Source organism: Myotis yumanensis, unplaced genomic scaffold (assembly GCF_028538775.1).
Source record: "Myotis yumanensis isolate MYYU_CA2020_CCGP unplaced genomic scaffold, mMyoYum1.0.hap1 SCAF_2, whole genome shotgun sequence".
Classification (NCBI taxonomy): domain Eukaryota; kingdom Metazoa; phylum Chordata; class Mammalia; order Chiroptera; family Vespertilionidae; genus Myotis; species Myotis yumanensis.
The window spans coordinates 70,286,007-70,308,258 of NW_027223753.1; the positions used below are offsets into that span (position 1 = coordinate 70,286,007).

The window sequence follows — 22,252 nt, forward strand, 5'->3', positions numbered from 1 at the left end:
TCTTAACTTGACTCTCCTCCCTATGGCCCTAAAGATTACCTCATTTAGTTATTTCCAGTCATGTATCCCTCAGCCTGCCACAACCCACAAAAGCTGTCCAATTCGACAAACATTTATTGAGCACCTACTATGCTCCAAGCATTGTTTAAGACAGAGGTGAGGAAATCATTTGGTCTGGCCCTGCCAAGGCAACCACAGGCAGGACTCAAAATTCAATAAATCTAGGAGCTTTCCTCAATCCTATATAATAAAAGGGTAATATGCAAATTGACACTAACAGCAGAAAGGCTGGGAATGACTGGTCACTATGACACACACTGACCACCAGGGGGCAGACACTCAATGCAGGAGCTGCCCTCTGGTGGTCAGTGCGCTCCCACAGCGGGGAGCTCTGCTCAGCCACAAGCCAGGTTGACAGCTGCCAGTACAGCAGTGGTGGCGGGAGCCTCTCCTGCCTCCTCAGCAGTGCTAAGGATGTCCGACTGCAGCTTAGGCCTGCTCCCCGCTGGCAAGTGGACATCCCCTAAGGGCTCCCGGGCTGCCAGAGGGATGTCTGACTGCCAGCTTAGGCCCGATCCCCCCGGGGAGCAGGCCTAAGCCAGCAGGTGGACATCCCCCAAGGGGTCCCAGACTGCGAGAGGGCACAGGCCGGGCTGAGGGACCCCTCCCCCCCAAGTGCACAAATTTTTGTGCACCGGGCCTCTAGTAGCAATATAAATGTATATTAAGTGAATTATATTAAGCAAATGATGTTATAAATAGCCAAATGGTCCTTGGCAGAAAAAAGGTTCCCCACCCCTGGTTTAAGGACATGATTCCTCCTCATCAAGAATAAAAATTAGCTAAAACCTAGATAAAAGCACAAACACCCTGCCTGATCGAAGCCCTGGGCAAGGCCAGATCAAGGTGTTTCCAGGAACCATCTCAGATAGCTGGGGATTGCAGCCTTGTCACCTTCACCCAGGAGATAGCACCACAGAACCAGCTTGCTACCTTCAGGGACAAAGCCAGTTTGGGCACTTGTAAGATACAGAACAAAAATATAAAGACAATGGCAAAATGAGTTTCTAATTGAGTGTTCTTAGTTCACTGCTTTAAGTGCTAAGAGAAAGATAGTTAAAATGGCTCTTTACAGTAGTAATGCTAATTTCCTCTGAGGAATAGGGAGAGAAATAGGGTGGTTGTGTTTGCCTGGGTAGCTAGTTAGGTATTAACAAAGGGAAGGGTTGAGCTACACTGGCTAAGCCTGATTAGGTCAGGAAGCGACAGCTTCAGACACCCCAGGGGACAGCCCCATTCTCCCCCAAAAGGGACTTACTCCCCAGCAGGCAGGAAAGACCTGCTTTCCAATCTCCCTGGAGAATAACCAGGCTGGTTCACCGATTACCAGGGGAAGGGATGAACAGGAAAGGGGAAACTCTTTTGTGTGCGCAGTAGCTGCCAGATGAAGCAAAACTGAAGCATGCCCAATAGGAGCCAAAATGAGGATCATAAATGGGAAGAGTCTAGCCTGGGAAAATCTGGGGGAGGATTGGATAGGATAAGAGCACAGAACCCAGAAAATCCAGGAAAGGGATTCGAAGAATTAGGATAGAGATTGGTTATTTTGAAAGAAAGCTTACCCCTTCCCAAACCCAAGGAGATATAATCAAAGTTTAACAAAGGCTCCGGGCAGCATGTTCTCTCTCCGTAGAAGCCCTAGGCCAAGCACAGCGCCAAAAGTACCCTTCCAATAAATCTTGCCACCACACCTCAAACCCCCTATGCATGTATCCTTGAAATGCATTTTCTGCGACACCGTGTAAGAATCCTATTTCCAGCCCTGGCCAGTGTGGCTCAATTGGTTGAGCATTGTCCTGTGCACCGAAGGGTCACTGGTTTGATTCCCAGTCAGGGCATTTATCCAGGATGTGGGTCCAATCCCCGGTCAGGGCACATACAGGAGGCAACCGATCAATGTTTTTCTCTCACACATCGATGTTTCTCTCCCTCTCCCTCTCCCTGTCCCTCTCCATTCTTTTCTCTCTAAAAAGTCAATTTTAAAAAAAAACAATCCTATTTCTAGACCTTGCCCAGGGCAGACCCACCTTGGTCCCAATCCACCTACTGAAACAGTTGAAGGGCAGTGACAGGAGGGAACAGGAGCCTTTTCACTGAATTGCCATTTGAGTTTTATACCATTTGGGTTTTGGAAGTATTTCCTATGCAGAAATAATAACAATAAAGTTCTGATATCTAAAGGAATTTCTTAGACACATCTTGAAACTAAATTATATGTACAAGAGGCACTTTGGTTCAATCTAAGATATGATAGTATATGATAGTAATTAAAAGCCTCCTATGAGCCCAGCTGGTGTGGTGAAGTGGCACCAAGAGGTCACCAGTTCGATTTCCAGTCAGGACACATGCCCAGTTGCAGGCTGGACCACCAGTCGGAGGTGTGCAGGAGGCAGCCGATTGATGTTTCTCTCTCATGGATGTTTCTATTTCCCTATCCCTCTCCCTTCCTCTTTCTCTAAAGTCAATAAAAACATTTTTTTAATCCTACTATGAATAGAACATGGATGGCAGTTAAAAGCCTGCCTAGGTTTGAGTCCACTCTGTCACCTACCCAATAGGTGCTGTTGGGCCAAGTTGGGCCGATTGTTCTCCATACATGAACCTATCCTGTGGGTTATTTTGAAGATGTAGTGCACACACGCACTCATAGCACATTAACATATATTAATACTTAGAATAGTACCAAACACATAATAAGCAATCAATAAGTATTAGCTATTATATCACTATCTGGCCATTCTTTGTGAGGTATACAGGGTGGGCGAAAGTAAGTTTATAGTTGTGAGTATGTGAAACACAGGTTTAGTCTTGTATTATTATTTATTATTGTATTGTTTTCCATACGATCAACTGCAAACCTACTTTTGCCCCACCCGGTATTTATGCCAACAAAGTAAAACAGCTGGGATGTGGTTATTTATATAATTCTTAGCTAGTGTACAAGCAGCTCAAACCTTTTGTTTATTGAAAAATAAACATTTCAACAGACACTAAAAGGAGATAAGCTAAAGAATGGAATCACTAAAAGAACAAAATTGCCAGTTAAGTTGAGGCACAAATCACCGGTGCCACAATGAACCTGTCTCGAAAACCGACTAAATTATAAAGTTAGAGGTCATGAAATTCATGTCAATCATCCCTTGAAGTCCAACCTTTCTGTCACTGTAACTCCACATCACCTCAGATGAAATGGAAGTCTCTTCTGTTACCTTAACAAACCATCAACAGCAAAGAGAATTTGACCTTATCTTTTACCAACAAAAAATTAGATTTCCTGACTAAACTAATTAAGAAAAACGCTCTCTTAAAAAAAAAAAATACACAAATGTTAAAGGCAATTTTCATAAAGCACAACTCCATAAAGAAATCTCAGAAGAAGATGGCTTCCCGGAGGATGTTTATGGAACACATAAACCATAGCCAGCACGAGGCCTGTGGGAATAGTTAATGAGCTCATGTCACCCCCTGCCCGCAGCTGCAGAGGGTCTGTGGGCTGGTGCTCGTTAATCCCGGGGCTTAAACCAGGTCTGAGTAAACCTGAGGAAAAGAAAGGCAAAAGGTTCTATTAAAAATATAGGCTGCAAATTGCTGACAAGAATATTGGGCAATTATTAAAATGCAGCAATTACAGATATAATAGAGCCAAGCTAAACAGTTTGGGATGCCCAAAGGCAAACCACAGCAAGTTTACACCGGATCTTAAAACATCTCCGAGGAAATCCAGGACAAGTTGAAACTACACGCTGCTGCCTCTAACAAAGAAGGAACTTTTCCTCTTTTAGCTTAAAAGTCCCTCCATAACATAACTTATTCAAAAAGAAAATAAACTGCAGGGAGTTTTTGTCTAATCTTCCCAATGTGGTGACAGGATCCTATGGCAGAAGAGAATAAAAAGGGAAGTGTGTCATTCCCATTTGGTGGAACGCCAGTTTTGGCCAAGACGTGCACACATCAACGCCTTAACACACAATTTAGGGGTCAGTTTCCCACCTGGAAGAATGCTGGATGATCGACGGCTCCCAAAAAATCATGGATTTGAAGTAAAACGAGGGAAATACAAACTCCCCATTCTTCTGTGAGGTTATATCACACGCAATGTGCAGAGAGCAGGACGCCCCACCTTGGTTTTGCTGCCCTCACTGAATCTCCTGGATTTTATGAACGACATGCTTCCTTTAGAAATACAAACAGGGTACTCTGAGACCTTGAAAGAACAATTTAGGGTCTAGTCATTTTGCCCAAATTTCAAATGTGTTCTATCAAAGGGTACCAGAACTTTTCATAACCTCAACTGAACAGGAAAACATTCTGAGTGAGTGCTTACTGGATTTTTTTTTTAATCCTCACCCGAGGATATGTTTTTATTGATTTTTAGAGAGATAGGAAAGGAGAGAGAAAGAAACACCATCAATGAGACAGAGAAACATGGATAGATTGCCCTAGCCAGGTAGCTCAGTTGGTTAGAGTCGTTCCGACACACCAAGGTTGTGGGTTTGATCCCCACCCGGTTAGGGCACATACAAGAAGCAACCAATAAATGTATAAATAAATGGGACAACAAATTGCTGTTTCTCTCTCTTTCAAATCAATAAAAAAAAAATGTTTAAAAAGAAAGAAACATCGATCAATTGCCTCCCACATGCACCCAGATGGGGATCCAACCTGAAATCTAAGTATGTGCCCTGACTGGGAAGGGAACTGGCAACCTTTTGTATATAGGATGATGGTCCAACCAATTGACCCACTTGAACAGGGCTGGATAATTTTTTTTAAGATGAATGTGATACTTATTCTTCTAATTTAAGTTCCTCTATGTCTATATCTGAGACCATTAAACTGAGCATGCTGTCCCCACATTCCCTATTGACCCAACAGAGTGCACGGGTGAAGACCAAAAGTAGCTAAAAAAACCCCTACCCAAACACGTCCTGAAAACCATTATGGGTTAAACCAATGTTCAGAAGGAATTGGTTGGGCACAGTACTCCCTGGGTTGACCAGGATAGAGGAAATACATAGCAGGATGATGTCTGGCAGCAAGCTAAAAGCCAGCAATAAAAATCACTAACTTCCCCTAGATGGCTAACACAACTGGCTATATACTCGTATACATGAGATTATTCAAAATCAGAACTTACAGCCAATCAAGTTCTCAACTGAAAGAATTCGCATGCTAAACATATGTGAACAGCTTTTAAAGTTGGAAGAGGTCAAGATGATGTCACTGAAGAGGAGCCAATCCTCACGACCAGCACCTGCCCAAAATAATGTGGCAGAAAAAAATAATAACAACAATACAGCAGAGTCAGCACTCGGAACCGGGTCTGTCCATGACGAGCACTGTACCTCCCAGCTCCAGGTCTGTTGCCGCACACTAGGAACTACTTTCTCCCCCTCAATATTCAGTCTCTGAAAACAGAACGCTTGTCCATGAGAGAGGGAAAAGCCTGCCCTGGCTGCCATCAGACACTGGCATTACCAGGCTGACATATGCGCTCTGCACAAATCATTGCTGATCACAAACTGACTTGATTTCAGGACTGTGGGTGGCAGCTGTAAGTAATAAACAGTCCTTGGTAACGCTGCACTCCAAGTTCTGTGAAAATCCAAAGGGCAGATGAAGCACAAGCCGATGCATTGTTATATCTTAACAGTAAAACTGTTCAGACCCCCATCAGGAAAGTATTCAACAAATTTGAAGATCTTAAAGACAGGGGCCTAGCCAGTGGAATAAAAACATTACCAATCCCTACACTCAAGTAGTAAATAACACCGGAGTCTCTCATACCTTAAACATAAAATGGTTTTCCAACAAATCATTAAAATGTTTCTAGTTTGCCATTTAAGTCAATTTGGGGGGGGAGAGGGAATATACTGTTAAGTCTGCAAATAGTTAAGTAAAAGCTGGTAGAGGAACTGTGCTGATGGCTATTCAACCTGTTATTCAGGGAACTCAGAAAAGAGGCAGGATGGATGACATCAATATCCAGCTTGGCAGCTGTGAAAGGGGTGTAGGACAGGATGCAGAACAGATACTGCTGTTTGTCTGATGACATTTGGATGCCCTTCAAGACCTGTACACAGAGAAAGCAAAGCCACCTCACTGAGTCACGACAGCAACTCTCGGGTTTCTCTACTACACAGAGAAACTGGGTAATTCCAAATCCCCATTTTCAGTCAGAGTTGGCACAAGCGGGGGACAGGTCCTGGCTTTGGAGAAGAAATCTCTGGAATCGCATCTAATCACAATCAATATTCAACAAATATGCCCGGCCAGCATAGCTCAGTGGTTGAGCATCAACCTATGAATCAGGAGATCACAGTTCGATTCACGGTCAGGGCACATGCCCGGGGTTGCGCTTGATCCCCAGTGTGGAGCGTTACAGGAGGCAGCCAATCAATGATTCTCTCATCATTGATGTTTCTATCTCTCTCTCCCTCTCCCTTCCTCTCTGAAATCAATAATATATTTTTAAAAACATTTTCAACGAATATTTTTTTTAAGTACTTGGACATTTTAATGAACTTTCCTCCATGTAGTTTCAAGCTACCAGGACACAGGCCCCACCAACACCCTTAATCTTCTCCTCGGCTCTTCTGCTGAAGAACTTGGCCATCACAATGACAGGCTGCTTTGGGAGCCTTCCCTTCCCCAGAACTTTGTAGTAGCCCGATCGCACCACATCAATGATAGGAGCAACTCCAGTCTTGCTTTTGGCAGCATTTACCCGTGTCTGCTCACTGACCAGGGTCCACAGTTTATCAAGGTTGACAGTTGGGCAGAAGCTCTGGTTCCTCTTCAAGTGGTAATGCCTCATACCAACTTTCCCAAAGTAGCCTGGGTGATATTTGTCGAAGTTGATCCTGTGATGATGCAGGCCTCCAGCATTACCGCGGCCCCCCCGGGTGCTTCCTGTGCTTCCCGATGTTGGCTGTGGCCGTGGCCGTGGCTCACGTGGCCCCTAAGTTTCTGGGTCTTCCTCAGTCTGGATGGCATGTCGGTGACCGAGTTGCAAGAGCTCAACAAATATTTTTTACTGAGCCAGGCACCGTTGAAGACGCCAGGAATATAACATGGAGAAAAAGGAGGCAAAAATCCTGCCCTCGTGGAGCTTATATTCTAGTAAAAGTAACGCCATTTATTACATAAGGCAAGATATTTAATTTCCTGCACATCATCTCTTCCTTCAACAAATCTTTATTTATTGCTTACTCCATGCCAGGCAATGGGAATATAATGGTCAAAGAGACATGTTCTTTGTCCTCATGGGCTTAAAGATGGGATAAACAATCACAAACATGTAACTGCATGCTATAAGAACTCTAAAGAAAAAAGATCTAACTGAAAGATAAGAAAAGTCTAACTGAAAGATAAGAAAAGGGTTAAAAGGTCAGCTGAGGGATGACATTATAGGTAGAGGAGCCATTACAGGTCCCTGTTGGGAGGGAACATGGCTGCAAAGCCAAAAGGACAAGGAATAAGGTTCAAGAAAGAGTTTAAGCAGGAAAATGATGCAATCCCATTGGGTTTTTTAAAATTTCCCTGGTACAGGGCACTGTGGAAAACAGTATGGAGGTTCCTCAAAAAATTAAAAATAGAACCACAATATGATCCAGCAATTCCACTTCTGGGTATATGTCCAAAGGGAATGAAATTACTATGCTATAGAGATATCTACACCCCTGTGTTCACTGCAGCATTATTTACAATAACCAAGACATAGAAACAACCTGCAACCATCAGCAGATGAACAGATAAAGAAAATGTGGTGTATATATACAATGGAATACTATTTAGCCATAAAAAAAGAAGAAAATCTTGCCATTTGCAAAAACATAAATGGACCTTGTGGGCATTATGCTAAATAAACAAGCCAGACAGAGAAAAATACTGTATGATCTCACTTATATGTGGAATCTAAAAAACTGAACTCATAGAAACAGAGGACAGATTGGTGGTTGCCAGAGGTGAGGGGTAGGTAAAGGGGAAATGGGTGCAAGTGGCCAGAAGGCACACACTTCCAGTTATAAGATAAATAAGTTCTGGGGATAATGACTATCATTAGCAATGCTATATTGTATATTTGCAAGTTGCTAAGAGAGTAAATCTTAAAAGTTCTCATCCCAAGGAAAAAAACATTTTCAACTATGTGAGGTGATGGATGTTGACTAAGTTTATTGTGGTATCATTTTGCAATATATACATATATCAAATCATTATGTTGTATCCTTTATTTTTTTAAATATATTTTATTGATTTTTTACAGAGAGGAAGGGAGAGGGATAGAGAGTTAGAAACATCGATGAGAGAGAAACATCAATTCAGCTGCCTCTTGCACGCCCCCTACTGGGGATGTGCCCGCAACCCAGGTACTTGCCCTTGACCAGAATCGAACCTGGGACCTTTCAGTCTGCTGGCCGACGCTCTATCCGCTGAGCCAAACCAGCTAGGGCTGTATCCTTTAAACTTATACATTATGTCAATTATATCTCAATAAAACTGGAAAAAATAAATAAAGATTTCCCTGGGTACTCTATGGAGAACTGAAGGGAGCCCAAAGTGCATAGAAGATCAGTTAAAACTCTTACAGCAGGTCAGACAAAAAAGGAGGTTTAGATCAAAATGGAGCCTCAGTTTCATGAACTTGTAAGACAATAAAAAACTAACCTTACTTACATCACAGGGTTGTTGCAAGAATCTAATGAGATTGTAGATGTAACAGTATAAAAGTTATCATTTTTTATAATTAGCAGTTATCTCTACCAAACAGATTTTTTTTCCCCTGAAGCCTAAGATTAATTAAAGTCCCAATATTCAGTGGCTGTCAGTGGCAAGGAAAACACAAAAATTACTCTTGAGCCTGGACAGTATGGCTCAATGGTTAAGCATCGACCTATGAACCAGGTCATGGTTTGATTCCCAGCCAGGGCACATGCCTGGGTTGTGGCTCAATCCCTAGTAGGGGGCATGCAGGAGGCAGCCAATCAATAATTCTCTCTCATCATTGATATTTCTACCTCCCGCTCCCTTTCCCTTCCTCTCTGAAATCAATAAAAATATACTTTAAAAAAAAAGATTACCCTTGAACTACCTGTATTTGTGGGATGGAATTCCACATGAACACCCACTGGGTAAGGAGGCAGGAGGCACAGAGGGTACAGGGTGTGCAGAGACGCTGGACTCCACTCTACCCCGCACCTCCAGGCCTGTTCCACCCGCACTCCTGGCTGAGAGTGTGACTAACACATCTCTGGCCGCAACATCCTTAGTTTCATTGGGGCTGACCTTCAGTCAGTCCTTAAAAGGCCTTCTGTTTATCCCAAGCCCAACAGACCTCAGTGCCCAAGCAAAATACAGCACAAAGGGGAGGGTGGGCATGAATACATTCTACAAGGTTGTTTTGTTCAGGCCCACAAATTAGGACTGATTTTTCACTCACCCTTGCAGCAGTCCAAAAACCACCTTTCACGTTTAATATTTTGCATCCAAAGATTTTTGTGACTTATAATTTTAAGCCAGAATTAATAGAGAACTGTATTTGAGCGTTCCAACATGGCTTATCCAGATGTGTTACATTGGACAAGTCATTTAGCCTCCATCACCCCTCATCTGTAAAATGATAATGATATTTTGATTGTAATATGATCTAGAATATGGGCATGGTACCTAAAACAATACCTGGCTCACACAGTGCATTTTTTTAAAAATAAGAGTCACTGAAGCTTTTATGGTTAAAACACATCTAGACTTTCAAAAAAACAAGCAAACTACTAATAGTGAGATAATATAAATAGTTAGTTTACATCAAAATTTGTATTAATTTGGGATTTAGACTTTATCCACTAGAATTTCAACAATTCCTTCAATCACCAAAAGATAATGATTCCAAACTCAATACAAGATATGAGTCCTAAAGTTAGTTAGAATATGGAAGAGTTCTTAAAGGGTGGTACAGCTACTGCCTCAGCATCTCTGGTGTAAGTTACAAGGATCCAACTGCAGGCCCTACTCAGTTCTACCTGATGATTCCCCAATTAGCTTCAGGGGTTTAGTCCGGGGCTGCGGAACTCAGCCTGGTGCTGCCACCAAACCAGCCACACTGCCTGGAGTGAGGAATCAGCCATCACCCTACGGGCTTATTAAATCATGGAGCTGCAATTATTCCAGCCCAAGTCAGCAATCTGAATATTCTCAGGACACCCATCATCATCCCTTAGGCCCTCGCAAGCACCAGGCCATTAAAAAAAGCTTTTGGGAAGCAACATCCACTAGACCTCCAGTAGACTTTGTACAAATATATAGTAATTTACTAAAATATATGACTCACGTGTTTATTTCTATCCATAGGGATGCTGCAAATATCTGAATTTAGAATAAATGCTCCAACAATAGACTATTTTGCTAATTACCACTAAGTATACTAATATTACTTTTATTGATCTCACTGACTTCTAATATAAAATTATTTCTCTTGGGTGGGGGGTAATTCCTCAATCGATACATTTCAATTATTTAACTGATACTATTTGGTAAGGAAAGGGCTCAGCAGGCCAAGCATGTGAAACTTTAAGAATTAAAACCCTTCGCGTGGCTGCTGGATGTTGCCAACTTAGTCCAACCTCATCCTCTGCGTGGTCCAACCACACTCCTCTCCATTCGGTCCCACCAAAGGCCAAGCACTTGCTTCCAGAACCAATGTTCACTGTGTTGGACCTCAATGACCCTCCATGGTCCCCCTAACGGGGCCTCTTTCTAACACCTTCAGGTCTCAGGTCTATATGTAAGCATTGCTTCTTCATTTTTTAAATATATTTTATTGATTTTTTACAGAGAGGAAGGGAGAGGGATAGAGAGTTAGAAACATTGATGAGAGAGAAGCATCAAACAGCTGCCTCCTGCACACCCCCCATAGGGGATATGCCCGCAACCAAGGTACATGCCCTTGACTGGAATCGAACCTGGGACCCTTCAGTCCCCAGGCCGACATTATCCACTGAGCCAAACCAGCTGGGGCAAGCATTGCTTCTTTAAGGAAGCCTCCTCTGGTTCTCTCAGATGAAATTAAACCTGGACACCTGAAATGCCGTGCACGTCAACCCTGCAGGCAAATCTTCATGTAATTATTTTCTTCCAGGTATGGCTTTCCCACTCTCTGTTCACTCCAGAAGGAAGGCTCACAGTCTACCTAGCTCACGCTTGCTCATAGCAGACATCGGCAAAAGGCATCGTGCTGTGCACTTTACAATGAAAAGTAGTATGGAACGATACTGAATTATCAGAACATGTCCCAATAAGTAAAAGATAAACCAACAGATAAGAGCTTTGTCTAAGAAAGAACCTATACCCCAGGCAGCCTCGAAGGAACAGGACAGGTGGGAGTTCTGGCATCAACGTGTGTTACAAGCTCAGACAAGTTACTTCATCCTGGACTTTAATTTCTTCATCTCTAATATGAAGAGATTAAACAAGAAATCTTTTACCCTGTACCTTATTTGGAATTGCCATTAAATGGGCTATCAACTAATTCTGAGTCCCTCTTATAAAATGAGACTTCAGCCCCAACCGGTTTGGCTCAGTGGATAGAGCGTCGGCCTGCGGACTGAAGGGTTCCAGGTTCGATTCCGGTCAAGGGCATGTACCTTGGTTGCGGGCACATCCCCAGTAGGGGGTGTGCAGGAGGCAGCTGATTGATGTTTCTCTCTCATTGATGTTTCTAACTCTCTATCCCTCTCCCTTCCTCTCTGTAAAAAATCAATAAAATATGTTTAAAAATAAATAAATAAATAAATAAAAATAAAATGAGACTTCAAACCCACTGGTGGAAATTTGAAATGCATGACCATGTAATGGCTAGCAGGAACTGGAAAGTATCATTTAAGAAAAACATTCAATTTGACGACACAACTGTGCATAAAATGCGGCATCCTTGTTTCATCGAGTTCTGCCTTCTTGCGTTTCGCAGGTACTGATTTTTTCACAAATTGAACATTTGTGGTAACCCTGAGTCAAGCAAGCCTATCATTTCTCCAATAGGCTCAGATGACGGTTAGCATTTTTTAGCAATCAAGTATTATTAAATTAAGGTATGTACATTGTGGTTTGGGACATAATGCTATTCCACACTATAAATAGACTATAGTATAGTGTTACCTTTTATATACATTGGGAAACAAAAAAAAAATGTGTGACTCATTATTGCAATATTCTCTTTATTGTGGTGGTCTGGAACCAAACCCATAGTACTCCAAGGTACGCCTGTACTAATACATTAGCTATCTTTAACACATGTTTTATATAAACAAACAGATTTAAATGAATTATCTTGTGAGTAATGTAAGCACACACAAAACCTGAATTATGTCAGATCTACCCATTTTGTCAAAATTGCCTTAATTATTCTATTCCTCAAACTCCATGAGTTCTACTTGTTCCACTCATCTTATTCCAAAAGCCAGTTCTGATTTTCCCCATCCCACTGTGAACACTAACTCTCTGCCATTTTATGTATAATTTGTTCTATGTTAAATTCTACTCAACGCCAACTCAGAATGTTAGAATAGATAACATCTACTCCAACCCTTTAATGTTAGATTAGCAAAACCAAGAATTAGAAAGGCTCAACGAGTGGCCCAGGTTCCTCAACTAGTTAGTAGCACAGCCAAGGCCTGTCCACATGCTGCTTGGTAATGATTCTGTGTTTATTCATGTGTTTACACCACATTCACCCTCCTATTAGAGACTAACACCCTGCTTTCCTCTTCTCACCTCACGCAACACCTAGCTACCATCTACTGAGCACCTACTGTGTTTTTCATAATCTCTCATTTCATCCTCTCAGCAACCCAAGGAAAGAGATGTCCTTTCCTCCCCTTTGCAGTGAGAAAAGTGAGGCTTTACGATGCGAAACAACCCCAAGGCCACCAGCTAACCAGTCCTGGCCCCAGGAGGGGAGCCCAGGTCTGATTCCACAGCCCATGCTCTGAACCACAAACAGGAACTCCTCCAACTCTGCTCACCACCCAGGCCCTGCACAGACCCTCATGGTGCAGTGTGATCAGACGGAACATGAGGGATGTCATTTCATTTTGAAACCGGGGAGGCAAGGCTCAATCAGCAGTTTTAGTTTCCCTTTTCATTCACTCAACAAACACTTACTAGCACCTGCCTTGTTCCGGACACTGTTCCGGGAGCTGGGGACACGGGGAACTAAACATGACACTGTTGTCATGGAGTTTACCTTCTACAGGGGGAGACAGACCACAAATACATAATTGTGTCAAATGGAGGTAAGTCCTATGAAGGAAAATAAAGCAGGTTAAGGAGAAAGAGTGATGAGAGGAAGGCTGCTGTTTTAGATAGAGTGGTCAGGGAAGGGGTGATAGTGTAATTTTAATAGGAAATACATATTTGGTGGTCCTCCCTATTTCTGGCACAGAGCTGATAAAACCTTTGGAATTTCCTAAGTGATGAGAGGAATAAAGGTGTCTTATGTTACTGAGGTGGCTTTTGAACCCCACTTAAAGAGGGGCCAGTTGCCAGGAGAACTAACCACATATTTGGAGGAGAATAGAGGGGCTGGAGGATAAATCAATGGCCAATGGGCAATGGTTTTATCAATCATTCTTACATGATGAAGCTCCTATAAAAACCTAAAATGATGAGATTCGGAGAGCGTCTGGGTTGGTGAACACCTGGAGATGCAGGAAGAGTGGTGCTTAGCGAGAGCAGGGAAGCTCCATGGCCTTTCCCCACCCCCGGCCCTGTGCGTCTCTTCCATCTGGCTGTTCCTGAGTTACATCCTTTTATAATAAACCAGTGACCTAGTAGGTAAAATGCTTCTCTGAGTTTAGTGAGCCACTAAGGAGGGGGCAGCTGACCTCCAACCCATAGCCCGCAGGTCAGGAGCACAAGTTTGAACCTGTGTCTGAAGAGGACTGAGCCCTTAAACTGTGGAATCTGAGGCTATCTCATGGCAGACAGTGATAGTGTCAGAATTGATTTGAGTTCCGGATGCCCTGCTGGTGTCTGAGAATTGCTTGATGATGTGGGGGGAACACCCCTCCCTTACAGTGGAATTGGTGACCAGAACCCTTTTTAGAAGGCCTCTCAGATGAAGTGACATTGGAGCAGAGAGGTGAGAGACAGCTATGACAGCGTCTGATGGGAAAACATCCCCAGCAGGGGGTGGCAAGTACAAAGGCCCCGCAGGCAGAGGACACTTGGTGTGTCCTAAGAGCACAAAGTGTGGGATGCCACCCCCAGCTGAGCTGGATTCAAATCCCTGCCTTGCTTCTTCCTAGTGGTGTCACTGCGGGCAACTTCCTAAACACCTCCATGCCTCATCTGTAAAGCAGAGGTAATGATTCTATTTCCCTAATGGGGTTGTTATGAGGATTAAGTTAGTTAATAACTTGTGAAAGCACTTAATACCTACTATGGTCTTAGAGTCCAGGAAATAGTAGCTATGGTTTTTGACTAGGTCATTGATAACTTAGCTCCATTCAAGACCATTTACTTTCAATTTGATAGTTTTGAGCCCCAGGATTCAATTATGCTGCTGGCTTTGTACATGGCCAATCTCTTGCTCCTAAGCCTTTGACTTCCTTGGCTGGGCCTCCCGTCCTGATGAGGTGAGTTCTCTGGGAACCACATTGATGTTATCACAAAGAACAGAAGAGCGGGAAGCACACCACGCTGACATCCCTGTTACACTATATCCAGCGGTTCTCAACCTGTGGGTCACGACCCCTGAAAATACATCCTGCATATCAGATATTTACATTACGATTCATAACAGTAGCAAAATTACAGTTATGAAGCAGCAACGAAAATAATTTTATGGTTGGGGGTCACCACAACATGAGGAACTGTATTAAAGGGTCGCGGCATTAGGAAGGTTGAGAACCACTGCAGCTCTTCCTCCACATCAGCTGCTTCTTCAAAAGTGCCATGGACTGGGCCTTGGATGTAAGTCACTGGTTTCACAGGCCTGAATCCCAACAGCGCCTCCTCGCTGCACCTCTGACTGAAGGAAGCAGTCATTTCCTTTGCAACCCTCTGTCTTGAGAAGGGTTAAAACCTCTCTTCAGAATTAAGATGGTAATTTAATTTTTAAAAAGTCCTTTCTCCAGCGTCCTTTCTGTCGAAACGTCCCGTTTCTTTTCAAAGAAACGAGAACATCAAAGCAAAACTCAAAAGTCAGCTGGCCTGGTGGTCTCCAGACCGTTCCTCAGAGCACAGCCCTGCAGCAACGCTGGAAGGTACAGCGAGCTGCCCCGCAGCTGGGCCCAGCGCCAGGGGAAGATGTCAGGGCCACAAGGGAAGTCTGCTCCTCTCCCTCCGTTCTTTCCTTTAATGCTGTGTTTACTTTTCATCTTTGTAGCCCCGTGGGTTAAAGGGCAAACCACAGGCAGAGAGCAACCACAGCAAGCCCGAGCCTGCTGGAGGTAAAATGGGAGTCTTCCCAAGCCACTTGTAAGGCTGGGAGATGGGGAGAGCCCACGGTTGCTGCTTCAAGTCACACAACTAAAAGGAGGTCAGTGTTCTAGTCTGACAGGCCTCGAATGTGGCTTTTTAAACATCAGATTCTCCTTCTTCCAGACAGACCTGAGGGTTTTCCCTTTTTAATATCATAAGTGTACATTTAACTGTAAGAAATACACAAAATCTTGCTTCTTCTTATTCATGTAGTCATCCAACAGATATTTATCAAGTGCCTGTTCAATGTCAAGACTGTTCTAGGTGTGGGGATTCAACAAGGAATCTATAATAATAATAATAAAAGCGTAATATGCTAATTACACCGGACGTCCTTCCGGATGAAGCCAGGGCTGCAAGGGAAGCCCCGGTCCCGGGTGCCAGAGGGAAGCCAGTGCCGGCAGCCGGGGGAAGGAAGCCCTATTCTTGCACGAATTTCGTGCATCGGGCCTCTAGTAAAATATATAAAAATCCCTGCCCTCATGGAGCTCACATCTAGTCAGGGGAGACTATAAACAAGATATATAATTGTATATGAGACCGAAATAAATGCTAAGAAAACAAGTAAAGCAGAAAAAAAAAAAAAAAGGAAGGACACATTTGAGGGTCTCTGGTTTGGTGTGTTTCTTTGTTTTGAGTAAGGACCTATTGAAAGTGAACTTGGTAGCTATTTAGGAGAAAAACATTTCAAGCAAAGAAAACAGCACATGCAAAGGCCCTGAGACAGAATGTGTCTGGTGGGTTAGGAAAATGGCAAGCAGGACACGGAGCAGAGAGAGTGAGCCGAAGTGCGGTTAAAGAAGTAACAGGTGAGGGAGTCAGGGGCTGGTTATGTATGACTTTACAGAGCACTGTAAGGATTTTGATTTTTTTTATTCTGAGTAAGACAGGAATGGTAGAGTGTTTTAAGCAGAAGAATGACATGATCTGACTTAGGTTTTATCAGGGCCATTCTGGCTATTGGGTGGAAAATATGCAGAAGGGCAGAGGGAAGCACTATTTCCCAGTCATGTGACCTTGGGCAGCCCACCTAACTTCTCTGTACGTGGTTCTTCTCATCTTTTGAGGGACTTAAAGGGGATATTTCTGAGCCCCACTCTACTCCCAAACTCTATGACTCTGTGCTGATTTCCTTTGCCTTTCCTATGGTTATGACATAATGATTATAAGCTTGCTGTTTCCCCAATGCTTTAACTGACTTGGAAGTGAGTTGAAGAATTCAATTTGACAACAAATATGCCAAGCCCATGCCACACACCCAGGATACAAAAATGGTAAGAATCTTGCTGTAGAGAAGCCCACAGTCTGGCAGAGGAGGAAAATGAGTTCTTACGAGACAAGAGATGTGCTGTACGAGAAATTAAGGGGGGGAGCAACCAACCGCCTACCAGGAGGAGCCTTGTAAAGCGTCCTGGCTGAGTAAACTGGGGGCCTCCAGAGAGACGGGAAAGAAGGGGATGCTCGAGGGGGGACAAGTATGAAAGGAACAGGGCACGAAAGCACAGGGCAGGCTTTGGGACCATAAGGAGTCTGGGGTGACACAGAGAGGTTCACGGAGGAAGTAGAGGAAAAACGGCTGAAAAAATAGGCTAACGCTGTGTTGTTCATGACTGGACATCCCGTGCCAAGGATAATGGAACAGCAGAGCTTTTTAAAACGTAAGAAGCAAAAACAGATCTGTGTTCTCCAACTATAATGCGTTTATCAACCATAATAAATGCATACTTTGAGACAGAGATGCTCAAGCCAAGAAAACCAACTGGAAGACACCTGTGCAGGTGAGATGGTGATTTGCAAATGGAGAAGAAAATGCCAACTGAGATCTGCTAAAGGTAAGACGCCGCGGAGTTAGTGTGATCAGCCGGGAGAAGCAAGGAGGCAAAAAGGAGTTACTGGCATAGATGTGGCCATTGAGGCATAGAAATATGAGCAACTAAATAACGAAGAAGGGAAGGGGAAAACTGAACCTTGGAGAATGCCAACACCTGAGGATCAGGCACTGAAAAGGACACCTGAACAGAGATCAGGAAGGTGGGGGGGGGGGGGGGGGGGGACCAGGAGAGGTAGTTTCAGGGAAGCCAAGATAATAAAACATGGGGAAGACGGGAGGATAAAGCAGCGAACGCAGCAGAGAGAGGGCAGGGAAGATGCTGACTGGAACAAGTGCAGAATTTTGCACCTTGCCCCTTTTCTAGCACCCAGTCAGGGTGTGGTGAGTGCTAAACTCCAGCAGCTCTGACAGACTCGTTATCAAAGATCCTGTACCACCAGGAAAGTTTTATTCAACACTCTGAGGAGGAGTAAGGTGTGAGAAACAGGAACTAAGATCTTCTGGGGGTGATGTCTCTTAGTTAACACCTGGGTCTCACGGGACCACTAATCCTGAAACTAGCAGCAGGCTTTCAGAAAGGCCATTTGCTTTTGACAAGTGCTGAGGACAATACGTTCACCCACACACCATCCACCTTCCAGTCAGGCTTCTCACCTCTGTATTCTTCTCACACTAGCATGCTAGTCTTTCTCCCCCAGCAGAATAATGCTAACCAGCAGGACTATGTTTCTGTTCAATGCAGTGCAAAAAGTGTAACAACAACAAACACACCGTAGCACCAACTCCCTGGTGTGATACCGGGAGCCCATAACCTAGTACCGTTCAGTCAGGAAACATCTTTACCAAAAATACCCGTCAGTCCCAGAACACTGCGACCAAACCCCTTAGCGTCAGCAGAAACTGCCTAACTGCTCTTCTATTTGCTCTCCGAGAAACAAAAAGGAGACGAAGGAGGTGAGAGTGGTTAATTCCAAAATTACTCTTAATTTCCAATATAGAAGGCTTGAGAAAAATTTGAAAGCCAACATAAAAACTAACAGATTTTTTCTAAGTGCATCAACGATCCTTTCTCCTATACCCTCTATAAAAAAGCAACCCAACCACCAAATGATCATTTTTCTTGGCCTAATTTCCCTATTTTTGTGATATATAATTGGAAACAGACTGCTTTTTCCTGGCTTCAGAGGACAGGATCTTTGGGGTTACAGGAATTGCCAACTGCAGAACCTCAACCTTAGCAAAATTTCTTTTGCAAACCTCTTACCTATGTACATAACACATTTAAATCCCTTAGGTTTTCTTTTAAAATATATACTTTTTTAAAATTGATTTCAGAGAGGAAGGGAGAGCGAGAGCAAGAGAGAGAGAGAGAGAGAGAGAGAGAGAGAGAGAGAGAGAGAGAGAGAAACATCAATGATGAGAGAGAATCATGGATTGGCTGCCTCCTGCACAGTCTCTACTTGAGAGCAAGCCTGCAACCCAGGTATGTACCTTGACTGGCGGCATGGAACTGTGACCTCCGGGTTCATAGGTCAACACTCAACCACTGAGCAACAAGGGCAGGGCTAAATACCTTGGGTTTTCAACAGAATACATTTAAATCCCTTATTATTATGCAAAAGTGATTTTTTTCCCCCTAACAAATTAGACACTCCCCTCCCTTTCCTAACCTCCCTACCTGCCTAGTATCCTGCTTTGTATTCAGTATCTTCCATTTGAAGATTACCAAAAGCCCTACCCAGCAAGGTATATATAGGATACTTTCTGGAAGCATTTTTAAGAGTTTAGCAGAACTGGTTCTACAGGAAACCTTATTAGCCCACACACTGAATGAAAGTAAAACCTTGAATATCTTAAAGAGCAACCATTCTAATAATGAAATAAAGATGTAAGTGCAGAAAACTATGATTGCATCAAGCCACCCTTCCCGTGGCTCCTGTGTCAAAATCATGATGCATCCAGTGGCTGTGCAGCAACTCTAATGATGAATATGATGAACTCAAAACAGAGAGACAGGTGCGCCTCCACAAAATGGGTTGTTAGCCAAAGTAATTTTTCATGATTCAAATGGCAAACTGTGAACACTCAACAAGTAACAATCTCTACAAAGACACAAGAATAAGAAAAATAAGAGGAATGCCTGCTTAGAAACACTAGCAAAAAGAGACCAGCAGTAGTAAACATGCTCACTTAGAACAGTGGTCGGCAAACTGCAGCTGGCGAGCCACATGCGGCTCTTTGGACCCTTGAGTGTGGCTCTTCCACAAAATACCACGTGCGAGCGCACACGTACACTGCAATTGAAACTTCGTGGCCCATGCGCAGAAGTCGGTATTTTGTGGAAGAGCCACACTCAGGAGGCCAAAGAGCCGCATGTGGCTCGAGAGCCGCAGTTTGCCGACCACTGACTTAGAAGATCAGAAACTTCTCCCACACACATAGGGAAGACCTTACACTACATTGATGCAAAATGTTTGCAATGAGTCAATGGTACTTTCCCTCAAAGTTGAATTTCATTTGCACAAAGTCTATTGTAACAAAATGAGGCATTGATCCTTTATGGATACTCATTGAGTTTTGTGTTTGATTATGTTTTGTCTTAAAGAAAAAAAAAACAGAAAAGAGATAACTCATAACAACACAGGGAATGGCATACAAAAGTACTTAGGGTACCCATGTGAACACAGGGCTTTGAGATTTGAATCTACATATTTTACCTCAAATAATCTTCCAAGTATGAAAAAAGGCCACATTCTGCTCCTGCAATCACCATAGTTAGTTAATTATGAAATAAAAGTGCAAATAGCCAGCAGTGTATTTTTGCATCCAATGGCCAATTTCATACCGTCAAAGCACATAAGTCACTAAAAATGCTAACCAAATTATACTCCCAAAAGGGAATCTTCTCCCACAGCAAATGGAATTAAGTAGTCACCAAATTTCCATTAATACAATGGCATAGTAAGAATTTTTAAAAAATAGAAATCCGACTTCTGCTACGCTCTCCACCAGGTGTTCTTACTATCTATGGTGGTTGAGTCATAAAGCTTGTAAGACTACAGGCCATCTCCCAGGGCAATCTGATCAACAACAAAGCTCAAGGACTAGTATTTGTAAACACTGTTTTCTAAAGGTCATTTTTTCAAGGACTAAGCCACTTCAATGTGTTTTTACAAATGGTCCATCTGTAATTTCACACACAAACCTGACCTTCAGTGTGAAGCAGGGAAATGAAGTATGCACCTGGAGAGATAGACAATCAGATGAGTCTTCCTTCTTCAAAAGGCACCCAACTCTGACGCCCACCTTTCCCCAGCATCCAGTGTCCAAGAGGTAAGGAGAGTATATGCTTCTGCTTACTATCCTTTTCCTTAAAGTAAAGACAGAGCTAACATTTCAGACTTAACTCTAAATGATGATTGTGGCAGCCCTGGCCAGATAGCTCAGTTGGTTGAAGAGTCGTCCCAACATGACAAGGTTGCAGGTTCAATCTCCGGTCAGGGCACATACAAGAAGCAACCAATGAATGAATAAATAAGTGGAACAACAAACAGACCTCTCTTTTTCTCTCCCTTTCTCCATCAATAAATAAAATTTAAATTAAAAAATAAATTATTATTTTGCAACAATTTAACATTAAATACTAAAATTGAACTTTGCCAGGCTCTACTATCTCTCAGCCTTCTTTCTCCCCAGACTTGAAGAAACTTTTGGCACAAACACCAGACGGTAATCTACCTTAAGCAGGACATACCAGGATGACCTCTGGGCATGGTTCTGAGACCCACGTTTCAGATCTTCAGGAACCATCTCAATTTTAAATATGGCCTCCATCCCTTGTAGGTATACCTGTAGTTGTCAGCCTATTAAGTCTTGCTTGATGTTTGGCCCGGAAAACTGAAGAATTTTTTTTAAAAAAAATTGAATAAAGTCCAAATGAGATTGGCCTCACACAAAATTTTTAAGACTGTTGCATCAAACACTAACTACTGCGCACAGCTTGGTTAAGAGTGAGAAACATTACTCTTTCTTAAGAGAAGAATGCTCGAAATCTGTGCTAAATCTGTGCAAGGGCTTTGCAAACAGAGAAAATAAAGCTCAATGTCAGTGAGCAAACAAGTGTGCTATTTCAAAAGATATAAAACCAAAAATCTAGAAATGGGCAGAGCCCAAGAAATGGACCCAGATCCTTCCCTGAAGGCCCTTCCAAGCTGTGTTGATTTCAGCTTGACTAGAATCCCAACAAGTTGGCAATAGCTTGTGTTTCATGACATGCTACAGAGACAATGCTATGATTCCAAGCGTTACCCTGAAGATGCGGAACCGGAGAAGTCACTGCCATGGATCTTGCTGCAGTGATACTCTTCCAAAGCCACAAGCGCCCTCACTGAAATTATTAAAGGCTAACTGTTATTTGTGAAAGGCTAGCTTTTCATATAACCTAGATTCACATTTTCACTCCTAACTGTCCATGTTCCTACAGGCAATACAAGATTATTTTTACATTTTGCCTAACTTGAGTTATGCAAATTTCAAAAAGTAGTTAAAATTGTTTAAGTTTTAAAATTTCAAAAGAAGTTTAAAAATATAAGGAAAATGCTCCAGCAGACAGACTGAAACAGCAACAATAACATTTTTAAAATAATTTAAAAGAGCCCTGGCCGGGTAGCTCGGTTGGTTAGAGCATTGTCCCGATACCCCAAGATTGTGGGTTCGACCCCTGACCAGAGCACATACAAGAAACAACTAATGAATGCACACATAAGTGGAACAACAAATGGATGTAAAAATAATAATAATAATAATAACTTAAGAGGAAAAAAATCTCATTAATGAACCTGAGAATTACAATTAGTTTTTGCCCAAGAACAAGTAAAGAAGGCA

The 22,252-nt window shown here is 42.9% G+C and overlaps 1 protein-coding gene and 1 pseudogene across 1 annotated transcript in view; both read right to left on the reverse strand.

Moving 5' to 3' along the window:
- Nucleotides 1-22,252, reverse strand: part of TGFBR3 (transforming growth factor beta receptor 3) — a 202,100-nt gene that overhangs the window by 175,226 nt on the left and 4,622 nt on the right. The gene's annotated exons all lie outside the window — the stretch shown is intronic.
- On the reverse strand, nucleotides 6,595-7,056 carry LOC139001896 (large ribosomal subunit protein uL15 pseudogene; annotated as a pseudogene).